Source organism: Rhinopithecus roxellana, chromosome 19 (assembly GCF_007565055.1).
Source record: "Rhinopithecus roxellana isolate Shanxi Qingling chromosome 19, ASM756505v1, whole genome shotgun sequence".
Taxonomy (NCBI): Eukaryota; Metazoa; Chordata; class Mammalia; order Primates; family Cercopithecidae; genus Rhinopithecus; species Rhinopithecus roxellana.
Window position 1 is genome coordinate 66861669 of NC_044567.1, and position 13596 is coordinate 66875264.

Consider the following 13596-nt stretch of genomic DNA (forward strand, 5'->3'; position numbering starts at 1 on the left):
GCGCTAGACTCCTCCCGGGCCTCACCGGGATCCCACCGCAGAGGCCCCCTCCCGCAGGCGGGCGGGGGGCGCGCAGTGGGGCGCGCGGACCGCCAGGGGGTGCTGTCGGGGCGCGCACGGCCCACCTGGCGCCCCGGGCCGCGAGCGAGCGCAGCCAGGCCGCCCGGGAACTTTTATCCTCGCGCTCTCGCTCTCCTTCTCCCCCCGCGCGTCGCCCGCCCGCCCGCCCGTCCGCTCTTCCTGTGCGGAGGGGATCGCATTTCCCCGCGGCACCCGCGGACACCAGGCAGGCCCGGCCGGGTGCGCGGCCAGGGCCCGGTCCCCGCGCCGCCCGCTCCCCGCGCCCCCGGGCGCCGCCCCCGCCCGCGGCTGGGCTCCGAGAGACTAGTGGGAGAGCGAGTGCGGCGAAGGCGAGAGGCGAGCCGAGCAGGCCGCCCAGCCCGCGGCCCGAGCGCCGGCGCGAGGAGGGGGCGGCGCGGCCCACCCTCCTTCCTGCCTGGCCGCGGGCCGGCCGGGCCGCCGCGCCCCGACCCCCATGGCCACCCAGGCCTCCGGGCCGCGAAGTCGCAGCGCCAGACCCAGGGCCCCCGAGTGAGCGCGGGCGCCGAGGTGAGCAGCGAGCGCCGGGGCGCGGGGGGCTCAGTGGACGCTGCCCCGGGGCGGGGGCGGCGCGAGGCGTCGGGATCCTGGGCCGGGTGAGGAGCCGAGGCGGGTTCGGGGACCGAGCGCGCGCGCTGGGTGGCAATGTGGGGTCCGCGGGGTCCTTGCTTTGTGTGGTGTGGGGGGTGCGCGAGGTCACCGGATGGACGTCTTGGGAGCTGCAGGGTGGGGGCGCCCTGCGCCGCGGTGAGGGTCTTCTGGGGGATGTGCGGCCGGCTGAGGTCGGGTTGGGGCATGGCGCGAGGGGCGAGTGTGGCAAGGGCTCTGCGTGCGCCGAGGCGCGGAGTGTTTGCGGAGCGTGGGGTGGGGACGTGGGGAGCATTCGCGCGGCGCCGGGGGCGGAGGGGAGCTTTGTGAGTGCGTCCGAGGTGGGGGGCGGGGAGCTGACTTCCCCATGCGTGACCCGGGCCCAGCGTGGCCGTAGCGTAGGAGTCAGGGCCGGCAGGGGCGGCGAAGGCCGTGCGTGGCGAGATGGGGTGCGCGGGCTCTCTGCGGTGTCCCCACCCGGGCAGCGGCGCCGGGGCCTGTGCGCAGGCCCCGAGGCCGGGCAGGAAGCGGCCCCCGCGACTTGGGGAGCTCTGTAGCGGCCCGGCCTGGGACGCACGGGCCCTTCGGGGATGACGTCACGGGCGGGGGCCCCGGACACGCGAGCCTGGCACCCCATAGACAGCGGCGCAGCCCGCCGCCCCGCCGCTCTTTTCGAGGTCGGCCCCCCCCTCCCGCGCCTTGAAGGCAGGGAACCCGGGAGGAGGACATGCGGGCCGAGTGCGGCGGGGACAGGGGGTGGCAGGACGCGAGGGTGACATTTGGAGCCTGGTCGCTCCAGGGGCCTCCGTGGTGGGGCGGAGGGGAAGCGAAACACCAGCCAGGCCCTAGGCCGTCGTGGCCACAGCTTCCTGGGGCGCCCGTTTTCCCGGCGAGCAGTTTTCCTTCTTGGGACTCTTGGTCGTTGTCCAGTCCCCGCAGGGGCCGGAGTGCTGGCTCCAGCGGTGCCCTCCTGCGCGGAGCCGGGGCTGGCGGGGGTGCGGCGGGCCTTGGGCTCTGAATGGATGGGAGCGAGTGTAACAATGCGCCGGTGGGGGCTGGGGGAGGGGAGGCCGCGCGCCTGAATGGCGGAGCCGGCCGGGCGCTGCTCCGCGCGCCGCACTCTCTCCCGCGCCCCCTTCCTCGCGGTTTCGGCGGGCCGGGATTCAGGGACCCACTCGGGACCTGCATGGTTCCTCCCACCAGTATTGCCCCCCCGCCCTCCCCCTTTATGTCTTTTCCAACGCAGTAGTGTGTTGAGAATTCAAGGGCATTACATCTGGTTGCAATCCAGTTTCATGCCGCTGCCGGGCTGTTAAGACCTCGCGCTGACGTCAGAGCAGGGGAATTACTTCTTTTTATTTTATCTTTTTTTAGTTGTCTGCTGCCCTGGGAGGAGAGGCGGGGGTGGGTTAGGCAAGCTCTGATGTGGAGGCGCCAGCGTGATGGGAGCCCCGAGCTGGGGGCTCTGCTTCTCTTCCTGCCACTGCCCCCTCCGTTCTCCATACAAACCTCGTTCTGCTCAGGGTCAGGCCCACCCCAGGTGGGGGGCAGCCCTCGCTGCAGACTGAGTGGTGGCCCCTCCCTGCTGACCACACAGCTGGGTTTTCAGAGGCTTCCCTGGGACGTGGCCCTCGGGATCTGGAAGCTGGAAAGGAATCTTATAGTTTCCCACCCCTCCCCCTCTTGACAGGCAAGCCGGTAGGAGCAAGGAGAAGTGGCCTTTTGCGTGACACAGAAGTGGACACAGTCATTCTGATCTCAGGGCAGGCTCAGCCCTATAACTCTGGCAAAAGCTCTCACAAGCAAAAGACTTGGAGAGGAGGAGAATGTATCAAGGCGAGATCCAGGCCCTAGAAGCCAACTGTGGAGTGGGCAAAATAGGACCTTTCCACCAACCTAGCATCCCTATGGCTTCTTTGGAGATAAAGGGAACTCAGGGGTACTGGATTTGCCTTTCTCTTCCACTAGACTGTGGGACTCTTATAGGCAGGGACCCTGCCTTATTCTGTTTATTTTATTTTTGAGGCAGGGTCTTGCTGTGTGGCCCAGGCTGGAGTGCCTTGGCACAAACACAGCTCACTTCAGCCTCAACTTCCGGGGCTAAAGCAATCCTCTGGCCTCAGTCTCCTAAGTAGCTGGGATCATAGGCCCCCGATACCACACCTAGCTAATTTTTAATTTGTTTTTTTTTTCCTAGAGACAGGGGTCTTGCCATGGCTGGTCTTGAAGTCCTGGGATCAAGTGATCCTCCCTCTTTGGCCTCCCAAAGTGCTGGGATTACAGGAGTGAGTCAGTGCGCCCAACCTTACTCCTCTTTAGACTCCCAAGCCTAGACCAATGGCTTTCAAACTCTTGCCCGTGACATATAGTAAGAAATACATTGTAGGTAACTACACAGGTCACACTGTATATAGCGGAAACAAAAGTTTACTGAAATAACTCCCTTACTGTTTGCTGGTCTGTGATACTTTTTGTTCTAGTGTATTTGATTTTTTTTAAATTACTGATTGCTACCCACGAAATCAATTTTGCAATCCACTGATGGATCATACCCAGAATTTGAAAGAAACAGGCCTAGGAAATGAATTTGCCATCTATTCATGCAACAAATGTTCATTGCAACCCTAATAATTCCTGCCATTTTAAACTACTCAAGTAACACTTGGATACTTGGGTGAAAAATGCAAATAAGCCAGAAATATATGTAGTAAAAGTAAAAGTTCCCTTGGCACCCTCCCTGCAGGTAACCCCAGTTAATAGTTTGAACGGGTCCTTCCAGACTTTTTGTTACGTGTGTATATATATATGTGTGTGTGTGTGTGTGTATATATATATATCTCACATATACCAATCCATGCATAGTTTTCTTTTTCCCCAAGTGAGGACACACTGACTGTGGGCTCTTACTCGGCGGCTTCCTTTTTCTTCTCTGTTTGTCTTGGAGAGGCTGGTTGTATGGCAAAGTCCCTCAGGGCAAGTTGTGGGTTGACTCCTGGCTCCACCACATACTGAACAGGCCATTTACCTCTCTGTGCCTCAGTGTCCCCATCTTTACAATCAGGAGAATAACAGTACAGACCTCACGGGACTGAAGTGAAGATGCAGTGAGTTAATCCATATGAAGTTTAGAGCAGTACTTATGCCAGTAAATGCTGATTGCTGCTGTCATTATTGTATTATTATTGCTATTCTATCTCCATGGCAGCCCATGTTTGAAATGCATTGCTTTTAACAGCTGCCTGTGGCCATGGCATGGGTGGCTTTTTCCTCCCCTATCCAATGTGTGGCTCCACAGGGAGGGAGAAGGTGCAACAGCAATGGTGTGTACAGAGCAGCGTCTCTGTGGGAGAGGCACCTGGGTGCTGGGCCCAAGGGAACAGGGGTTTTCCAAGGACCCACTGTTTCCAAAGTTCTGTGCTTAATGTCGGGGTTCAAGCAGGAAGCATCCCTGCACTTGACCACAAGAAGGTCACAGCCCAGTGGGTGATTGAGACCCAGCTCATAGTCAAGGCCTTGACCAGAGCTGGGGGCTTCCTGGAGGAGGGGCCTTTGAGCAGGTGCTTCAGGCACAGTGAGGTAAGAGTGAGAGGGGCATTCCTGGCAGAGGGAACACAGTGAGCAGAGCAAGTCTTTGGAGGCTGGAAGGGATGTGGCCTGTGTGCTGTGGCCAAGAGGGGAGGACTTGGCTCAGAAAGAATGGTGGTGGAAGAGGGATGGGCTGTTGCTGGGACCTCCTCACTGGCCTCCCTGCCTCCATCCTGTCCCCTCCCAGGTGCTGGCCAGCAGCATTGTCAGTGATCATTCTAAACCCAGCAGATAACCTCCAGTGGCTCCTGCTGCCTTCTGAATAAAGGTCCCATCTGTAGTTCTTCCCATGCTGCCCAGGGCCATTTCTGGTGTCCTCTGCCTGCCTTGTCCTCATTCAGTCCTGTCCTTTCCAGCCACAGCCGGCACCTCCTTGTTAAGATGTAACCATGTGCATCCCTGCCTCTGTGCATCGGGCTGGGCTGTTCCTTCCACCTGGGATGCCCTTCACCTTCCTCCCTGCTGCCCCAGACCAAAACAGACGTCCTGTCTCCTCCTCCTCTGACCTCTGAGGCAGTATGAGTCATCTCCCTTTGTCTATACTCGTGGCGTAGCGTTTATCACGAAATTATCGGCAGTTCTGCCAGTGTCTGTCCTCCCCATGAGGCTGGAGCATCGACGCCTGAAAGCACGTCTCCTTGCTCTCTCCGGCCCAGCGCCAAGGGCGAGGCCTAGAACACAGGACGCTCAGAAATGCTTCCTGGCAGGAGGGCCAGGTGAAGTAGAGAGGGTGAGAGCCCCGACATTGTCTTCCGTGGGCCCCTTTGATCTTTAGCAAGGGCATGCTCAGGTCTGTGTGGATCTTGTGCTGTCAGACTTTAGATGAGTGGGGTGAGGGGCTTGGTGGGGTAGGGGGGCAGGGGGGTGGTGGGCAGCTTCCCCAGGCTGCTTCCTGAGGGGGCTGGGAGAAACTGGCTCGTCCTGTTCCCCAGTGATTGAGGCAGAGCTGTGCCCTGTTCCTGGTGGGTCACTGGGGATCTGAGATTGGAATGTGAAACCAGGGAGGGGGAGGCAGGGTGGGAGGCAGGGCTGGAGGCTGCCTGCAGGCTGGGGCTTGGCTGGCAAAGGACAGATTTTGCTCCACTGGTTCTTGAACCCATGTGAAGTGTGTGTGTGTGTGTGGTGTGGGGGGACAGAGCTGGGGAAGGGAGAGATGGGGAAGAGAAAAACATGAGGGCAGAGAGGTGGAGTGGGGGTGGGGGACCTGGGGAGTGTTGAGCAGGGACAGGGAGAGATGGAACTGGGGGGATAACAAGGAGTGAGGGGGAAGTTCCCGCTGCTGCTGCTGCTGGAGAGTATGAAGAGTGTGCTTAGGGCCAGGAAGGAAAGCAGCCAGGAGCATGGGCTCCCACCATCGTCAGCCATGCCTTCCTTGTCTGTCCAGGAGACAACCCTGAGTGTTCTCTTGCTCAGCTCCATGCTGGCACGGCCCCAGAAAGGAGCAAGCTTGTGGTCCAGGCTTTGAGGCCCTTGAAGTCTAGGGGCCAGATGGACGATGAGCATCCGGTTTTTTTTTTTTTTTTGAGATGGAGTCTCGCTGTGTTGTCCAGGTTGGAGTGCAGTGGCACAATTTCAGCTTACTGCAGACTCCGCCTCCCAGGTTCAAGCAATTCTCTGGCTTAGCCTCCCGAGTAGCTGAGATTACAGGCACCCGCCACCACGCCCAGCTAATTGAGCATCCACTTTCTGCACAAAGTGATCAGGTTTGGGGAGAGAAGGTGCCCAGGATGTTGTGCAGAGGCAGGAGGGAAGGGTGGAGCAGGCGAGCATAGGGTGGGGGGCAGGGAGGCCATTAGGCACTATGGTGGGGAGCCAGGACTGCTGGGGAATCTTCCTTTCCTCTCTGGCCTCAGTCTCATCTATAAATGGGGGGAGGATGGACTGCTCTTGGACTGATGGTCTGTGGACCCAAGTCACCCACTCCTTGGGCATGAGAAACCAGGGACCCCGTGGAGACAGCTGATAGAACAGGGGCAGCGGGCATGCTCAGAGTGTCTACAGGCCCATGATCAGGGGGCTTAAGGGAGAACATGCAGAATCCAGTGGAGCTTGGGTTCGCCTCCTAGAGTTCCCTTCTTGGAGACTGTGCTCATGTGGAAGGAGAGATAGGGTCGGGGTAGGGGAAAGCACTGGATTCAGAATCAGGAAAAGCGTTTGAGTTTTAACTGAAGCATCCCTTGGGCAAGTCACGTTCCCTCTGTGAGGGTCAGTTTCCTCTTCTGTCAAAAATGTGAACGGGCTTTGTTGTAAGCATTAAAGGTGAGCTGCAGCACCGTGGCTCACACTTGTAATCCCAGCCCTTTGGGAGGCCAAGGCAGGCAGATCACTTGAGGTCAGGAGTTTGAGACTAGCCTGGCCAACATGGCAAAACCCCGTCTCTACTAAAAACACAAAAATTAGCCAGGTATGGTGGCCCATGCCTGTAATTCCAGCTACTTGGTAGGCTGAAGCACGAGAATCACTGGAACCCAGGAGGTGGAGGTTGCAGTGAGCCAAGATAGCACCACTGCACTCCAGCCTGGGCGACAGAGTGAGACTCTGTCTCAAAAAAAAAAAAAAAAAAAAAAAAAAAGTGAGTGTTGCTGTGTTTTGTGATCTGGAAAGCAAGCAGGTCCTATAGCTTGGGGCCGTAAACACAGGCTTTGGGGTCACACCAGCCTGGGTTCAAATCCAGGTACCAACTGCTCACTGTCAGGCTCCATTTCCCTCCCCCTTTAAAATGGGGGTAATAGGCAGGGCTTGGTGGCTCATGTCTATAATCCCGGCAGTTTGGGAGGCAGAGGTGGGTGGATCACTTGAGGTCAGGAGTTCGAGACCAGCCTGGCCAACATGGTAAAACCCATCTCTACTAAAAATACAAAAATTAGTCGGGCATAGTGTCACCTGCCTGTAATCCCAGCTACTTGGGAGGCTGAGGCAGGAGGATGACTTGAACATGGTGGGGGCGGAAATTGCAGTGAGCCAAGATCGTGCTACTGCACTCCAGCCTGGGTGACAGAGCAAGATTCAGTCTCAAAAAAATAATAATAAATAAAACGGGGATAATAACAAGCCTCTCCTGGTTGCTGGTGCACAGTTCCTCAGCTGGGCCATCACTGCTGGGCTGTTAGGCAGTTGTTTTTTGTTTTGTTTGTTTGTTTTTTGAGTTGGAATCTCGCTCTGTCACCCAGGCTGGAGTTCAGTGGTGTGATCTCAGCTCACTGCAACCTCCGCCTCCGGGTTCAAGTGATTGATTCTCCTGCCTCAGCCTCACAAGCAGCTGGGACTACAGGCGTCTGCCACCATGCCCGGTTAATTTTTGTATTTTTAGTAGCAATGGGGTTTCACCATGTTGGCCAGGCTAGTCTCAAACTCCTGACCTCATGATCTGCCTGCCTTGGCCTCCCAAAGTGCTAGAATTACAGGTGTGAGCCACCACACCCTGCCTTGGGCAGTTATTTTTATTGCTAAAGTGCTTTGTATGTAGAAGAGATTGCTATTGTTGTTATTATTATTATTATTATTTTTATTTTGAGCTGGAGTCTTGCTCTGTTGCCCAGACTGGAGTGCAGTGGCTCAACCTTGGCTCACTGCAACCTCTGCTTCCTGGGTTCAAGCAAGTCTCCTGCCTCACCCTCCCTAGTAGCTGGCATTACAGGCACGCACCACCATGCCTGGCTAATTTTTTTTTATTTTTAGTAGAGACGGGGTTTCACCATGTTGGCCAGGCTGGTCTCAAACTCCTGACCTCAGGTGATCTACCCGCCTCGGCCTCCCAAAGTGCTGGGATTACAGGCGTGAGCCACCACGTCCGGCCAATTATTATTCTTTTTCCATTCATGCCAGGTCACATCTAAACCTTACCTGTAATAACATTGGCCGAAATGAGGAGTTTGGTGCTTGTTTCTTTTCTAGCCAGGTCAAGGCAGATGGACTGAGTGGGTCTTTTTACACATGGGGCAGGTGAGAATTACTAGTTTTCTGGCGAGAGTTTCTGTATGTAAAGGGACTTTGCTCCAATGGTGTTAGGTGGACCCCAGGAAAGCATCCAGCAACTTGTGACTTCAGTAGCAGTATAACCACAAACTCTCATTCATTCATTCATTCATTCATTCATTCACAAATCACGTGTGGAACACCAGGATACCGAGAAAACAGCCATGAATGAGATGCAGCTCTAATGCAGCATAGTGGATATGCATACGTATTTTGGACTTTGCCTGGGTTCAGATCCAGGGTCTACCGCTTGTGAAGTTAGCCAAGTTATTTATCTCCTTTACTTGGTTCCATCATCTGTAAAATGTTGGAATTGATAGAATCTACCTCATAGGGTGGTGGTTTGTTCAAGTCCAGCATCAGGTACATAGAAAGTGCCAGAGCATGGCCCTTCCTCCATTGTTGCTTTTATTCCTGCCCTAAAGGATCTCATGAACCAGCTTGGTGCTGGAGGAGGTCACCCTGGCCAGGCTTCTCCGTGAGGGTTGGCATCCAGAAAGGGGTGCCAAAGCTCCCCAACTCCTTGAATCAGACCCTTCTATAGCAATCTAGAGCTGCTTCTCTGCTTGGCTGCTGGGGCCTGATGCTGGGGAGGTCGTGTGAGGCCTTATTCACCTGGGAAAATTGGCCTCTGTCTGGCACCAGGTGTGCTTGATTTTAGAAGGAATTTCAGTCCAGGCCGGGCGCCATGGTTCACTCCTGTAATCCCAGCACTTTGGGAGGCCGAAGCGGGTGGATCACCTGAGCCCAGGAGTTCGAGACCAGCGTGGCCAAACATGGTGAAACCCTATCTCTACTAAAAATACAAAAAGATAGCTGGGTGTGGTGGTGGGTGCCTATAATCCCAGCTACTCAGGAGGCTGAGGCAGCAGAATTGCCTGAACCTGGGAGGCAGAGGTGGCAGTGAGCCAAGGTGATCATACCACTGTACTCCAGCCTGGGCGACAGAGTGAGACCTTGTCTCAAAAAAAAAAAAAAAAAAAAAGGAATTTCAGTTTCAAGTATGAAAGCAGAAAGTGTTTCCTAATTGAGTACTCCTCACCAGCCGGAGGCAGCAGGACTGCCTGCCTTTGTGTGGACCTTAGGCAGGTCCCTCAAGCTCCCTGAGCCCATTTCCTCGTTCATCAAAAGGCGAAAGTAATAGGACCTATTGCATAGTTTTGTTGTTAAGAGGATCAAATGAGATAGGGCCTCTAAAGCACTTAGCCAGTCCTGGGCACAGAATAGTGTGCTTAGTAAATATTGTGCCTATTAGTGATAATCAGAATTCTCAGACAATGTAAAGTAAAAACCACCTGAAAGATTTCTTAGGAGCTACAGCTTCATAGAGATGTGAAGTTGTAAACCTCCCACCAGCCCAAGTGGACAAAGAATTGTTACAGCAGCTAGAGAGACAGGAGGCCCAGAGAAGCTTAACTCCTATAGCAAAGTCACCCAGCATTCTGGCTTGGGGTGGGCAGGGCTGGGGAACCAGAGCTGGCTTTCAGTCTGCTGCTCTCTGCTGCTTTGATAGGGATTCTTTCAGCAAATAGCTATGGGCAAACAGCATTGATACACAGCTGAGGTCACATGGGCCTGTCTTCTGGAAGCTTCTGTTCTGATAGGGAAAATAAAATTTCTACATGATTATGATAAGAGGTAAAATAAAATCACATGTTCTATTAGAAGGGTAAAGTCGTGTATTCATTCATTCAAGGGGGCTCTGTGCCAGGCTGTGGAGCAGTGGGTCTCATTTGGGGGTGATCTTGTGTCTCAGGGGACACTGGGCCATGTCAGGAGACATTTTTGGTTGTTTCAGCTAGGGAGGTGCTGCTGGCATCTAGTGGGTAAAGGCCAGGGATGCTGCTAAACATCCTACTGCACACGGCAGCCCCTGGAACCACACCATCAGCTGGCCCCTGATGTCTGTGTGCTGACGGTTGAGATGAGATCCCTGCCTTGAGAAGCAGCAGTGGCCAAGCAGATGGAGCCCCTGTCCATTTGAAGCATATAACGTGGTAGGTGAGCAGACATTACAGAAATGATTGCCTAGATACGGATTTATTTGTAATGTGAGCTATGAAGGAAAAGGTAGCAGGAAGAAAGAGGGATGTGAGCCTTTCCACTCCTTCAAGGGAGGGCTTTTGGGGAGGTATTTCCAGCCGAGGGCACAGCCCAGGCAAAGGCTCAGAGGCAGAAAATGCAAGGGTGTGTTGTGGGTGGGGAGGCTACCAGGTACCTGGTGTGTGCCTGGGGAGAAGTCAGAAAAAGAGCTGGCCTCGGGGAACCCAGGAAGTGGCTTCCAGAGGTGGGGAGAAGGCAAAGGAGAGGACTAAACCCTTTAGTCTGGTTTGAGGGAACTCCAGCCCTCAGCATGTTGTTCTCTGCGGGATCGAGCAGGGCCAGGTGGGCGGTGGGAGCACCCTAGCCCCAGGTGCTACCCTCCAGTCTGGGGCCCAGCCGTTTCCTTTTCTCTTGTTTGCAGCCTTCTGATAGGTGGGAAAGAGAAGCAGGAAAAAAGAGAGAGAGCAGAGGAAAAACAATATTTTCATTTCAAACACAGATAGGGGTGGGGGAGGCGGGAAGGAATCTGGTTTATGTTACCTTTGAGACGAGCACAGAAAATCCCCACCGTGGCCCAAAATAGCACTAAAACAGACGTTTTGCCAAATCAGACTTAATTGAGTGGCTCTCTTCTTGACTCCAGCGGGATGTGGACGGAGCTGGCTTTGTTCCCTTGGGGTGACACTGTCCTCTGGGGCCACTGCCCTGGCTAATTAAACTGAGAGGACCTGGTCTCCCAGACAGGACAGGAGCCTGGGGAGCTGAACTTGACAGCCCTTGGCCTCTGCCTGAGAGGGCCAGAAATGGTTACAGGGGTTGGGAAGGTGCAGGGTTCCTGACAGGAGGGCCGAGTGAAGGCATTGGTGGGAGAGGCCTGGTTCCTCTAATACATGAGTATCTGTCTCTTTGGATGCTGAAAGGGATGAGAAAAGCCAGCATTGAGTGCCTGCTATTGTGCCAGGCATTGGGTGGTCCTATTAACTGCTAAGTCTTATTAACTGTCCTATATCCATTATCAAGGAAACTGAAGCACAGAGAGGTTAAGTGATCTGCCTGAAGTCACAAAGCAACCAAGTGGCAGAGCTAGGATTAGAAATCATATCCGCAGCCTCCAAAGCCAGGCCCTGCCTGCTGCTTACCCCCTTCCCCATGTTAGTCACTCATCCATTCAGGAGCTAATTCCTGGCTATGAAATAATTTTGTGACGTTGTGGGAAATGAAGGCTTGTAGTCAGACAGCCATGAGCTTGGCTTCTGACCAGAGCAGTTTTTCTTTTCATGGCTTTCTCCCTCAGAGCCTCCTCTTTCCTCATCTATCAAGTGGGCATAATCATGCCTTTATCCTGGAGTTGCTGTAAGGGTTAAACTCAGCATAGAAGGGGATGAAAGGGGAAGGAGGAGGTCCCTGGGCCACCCAACTTGGCAGGGTGCAATAAAAGAGTCCTGGGTAGAGGGAGCCAGGCAAGATTGCAATATCTCTGTGCCTATCAGTGTTGGGTTTCTTTATTTGAAAGGGGAAAGAGGGCAGACTCTGCTCTGCAGGTAGAAAAGGTGGTGTGGAATGCAGGTATTTATTTTTCTCTGCCTGTGAAAGCCCCGTTTTCGCTCAGGCTGTGTAGGGCTTCCCGACGCTGCCGTGGGTGCGCACATCTGCACACTCTGGGGTGCCTGCCATGCAGAGGCGTCTGCTCAGGGTGGGCACTGAGGGCATCCACCATGTGATGCCCCCGTGCAGCCGGTAAGCTCTCATCACAGCACCTGGGGTACCTGGGAGTCCCCAGAAAGAGTGAGGATGGGTGAGGGCCATGAAACAAGGGCATCATTCCACCACCTCCTCTGATCAGGCCCTCCTGGTCCCATTCATATTCTTATCTCCTGGCAGCCAGTGGGTTGCTGGGAAGGCAGGGGCAGCCTTCCTGATTGACAAACAAAACAAGCTTGCTCACAAAAGGAGAGGGGAGGCTGGCTGGGCCTCTCCCATTCCCCTCCCCCTGCCCCAGGCATCTTTCCTGCTCCACCCAACTGGCACCCTACATTCTAAGATGCTGCTAGGGGGCTCCAAAGCCATTGTCGATGGTCAGGCCACCCAGGCTAGGAGCCCCTTGCACTGGGGAGGTGGATTCAAGGAGTGATGGGGTTGCCATGAGGCGGGGCTTGCTGCAATGGCCGCCCCTCCTTCCCTTCAGCTGGCTGGGCAGGCAGCTTGGAGAGGAAGCCAGGCGGCAGGTAGCTGAGAAAGACATCGGATCCAGGGGGAGCAGCAGAGAAAGCAAACAAACAGGGCTTTGTGTGGCTGCAGATTGGCGGCTCAGAAGGGAAGCCAGGCCTGCGGTAGGGGGAAGGGAGAGGAAGGAACGGGAGACCAGGCCATTGCTTTGGGCCGGAGATCGGCGGCTGGACCAGCCCAGGCTGGGTGGCCGGGAAGTAGGGAGTGCTGCTCCGTGTGGACAGGCATCTGGAGTCACAGCCTGGCCGAGTCCCAGCTCTGCCACTTCGCTCCTTAACAGATCTGGGCATGTTTGCCCACCTAATCTGGGCAGTCATTCACACGTAGGACTCGCTCGCGTAGGAGGAGAGTCACCTGTCCTGGCCCAGTCAGTGTCTGCTCTCATCCTACCCTTGTCCCGTCACTGCTGGGAGGACACAGAATCAAAGGGATTCAGGGTCTCCTGGGAGCTGCTAGCCTTGACGGGTCTCCAGGGAGGGCAGAGACTTCTGCTTAGATCTGTGGGCACTTTGGAGGCTTTGACCGGGGACGCAGCCGTGCTGAGGGGAAACGGGTTCTCTGCCCAATAACGGATGCCTGGGGTGTAGGTGGGCAGAGGCTGGCATCAGGCCCCTAAGCCAGAGAAACCAAACTGCCCCCTCCTCGTCGCGGTGGGGACGCACGAGGTGCGGGGAGGAACATAGCCAGGAAGACGGGCCTTCCTGTGGGGAGGGAGGGGCATCTTTTCTGGGGTGTGTGTCACATTCTGGATCCCAGCGAGGGCAGCCCCCAACCTGGCCCACCTCTCAGGGAGCTGGGAGGGCCCGGGCCTGGAGGAAAGGCATAGGTAGGAACTTGTCAAGCCAGACGCCGGGGCAGCTCCACGCTCGCCTCCGAGGCCATTTCCTTTCCTCGACCTCGAGAAGGAGCGGCGAGAGGGCAAATGCCCGCGCTTCCTGCTGGTCCCGCCCCTCCCCGCCCGCGGCGCCCACCATCTTGGCCGCGCCGGAGCCTTCTCCGCGGCGGCGTCCCACAGGCCGCGATAGGGGCCCGCGACGCCGACGCCGGGAGGGGGCCCGGGAGCTTCGGGGCGCTGAGGCC

The 13596-nt window shown here is 56.0% G+C and overlaps 1 protein-coding gene across 1 annotated transcript in view; it reads left to right on the top strand.

Annotated features, from left to right (window-relative positions):
- Window positions 1–260: 260 nt before the first annotated feature.
- The window catches only part of RAI1 (retinoic acid induced 1), a 129545-nt gene continuing 116209 nt past the window's right edge, over window positions 261–13596 (top strand). The window contains exon 1 of the mRNA XM_030922597.1: window positions 261–609. The gene's annotated coding sequence lies outside the window, so the exon portion shown is untranslated. The remainder of the gene's footprint in view (window positions 610–13596) is intronic.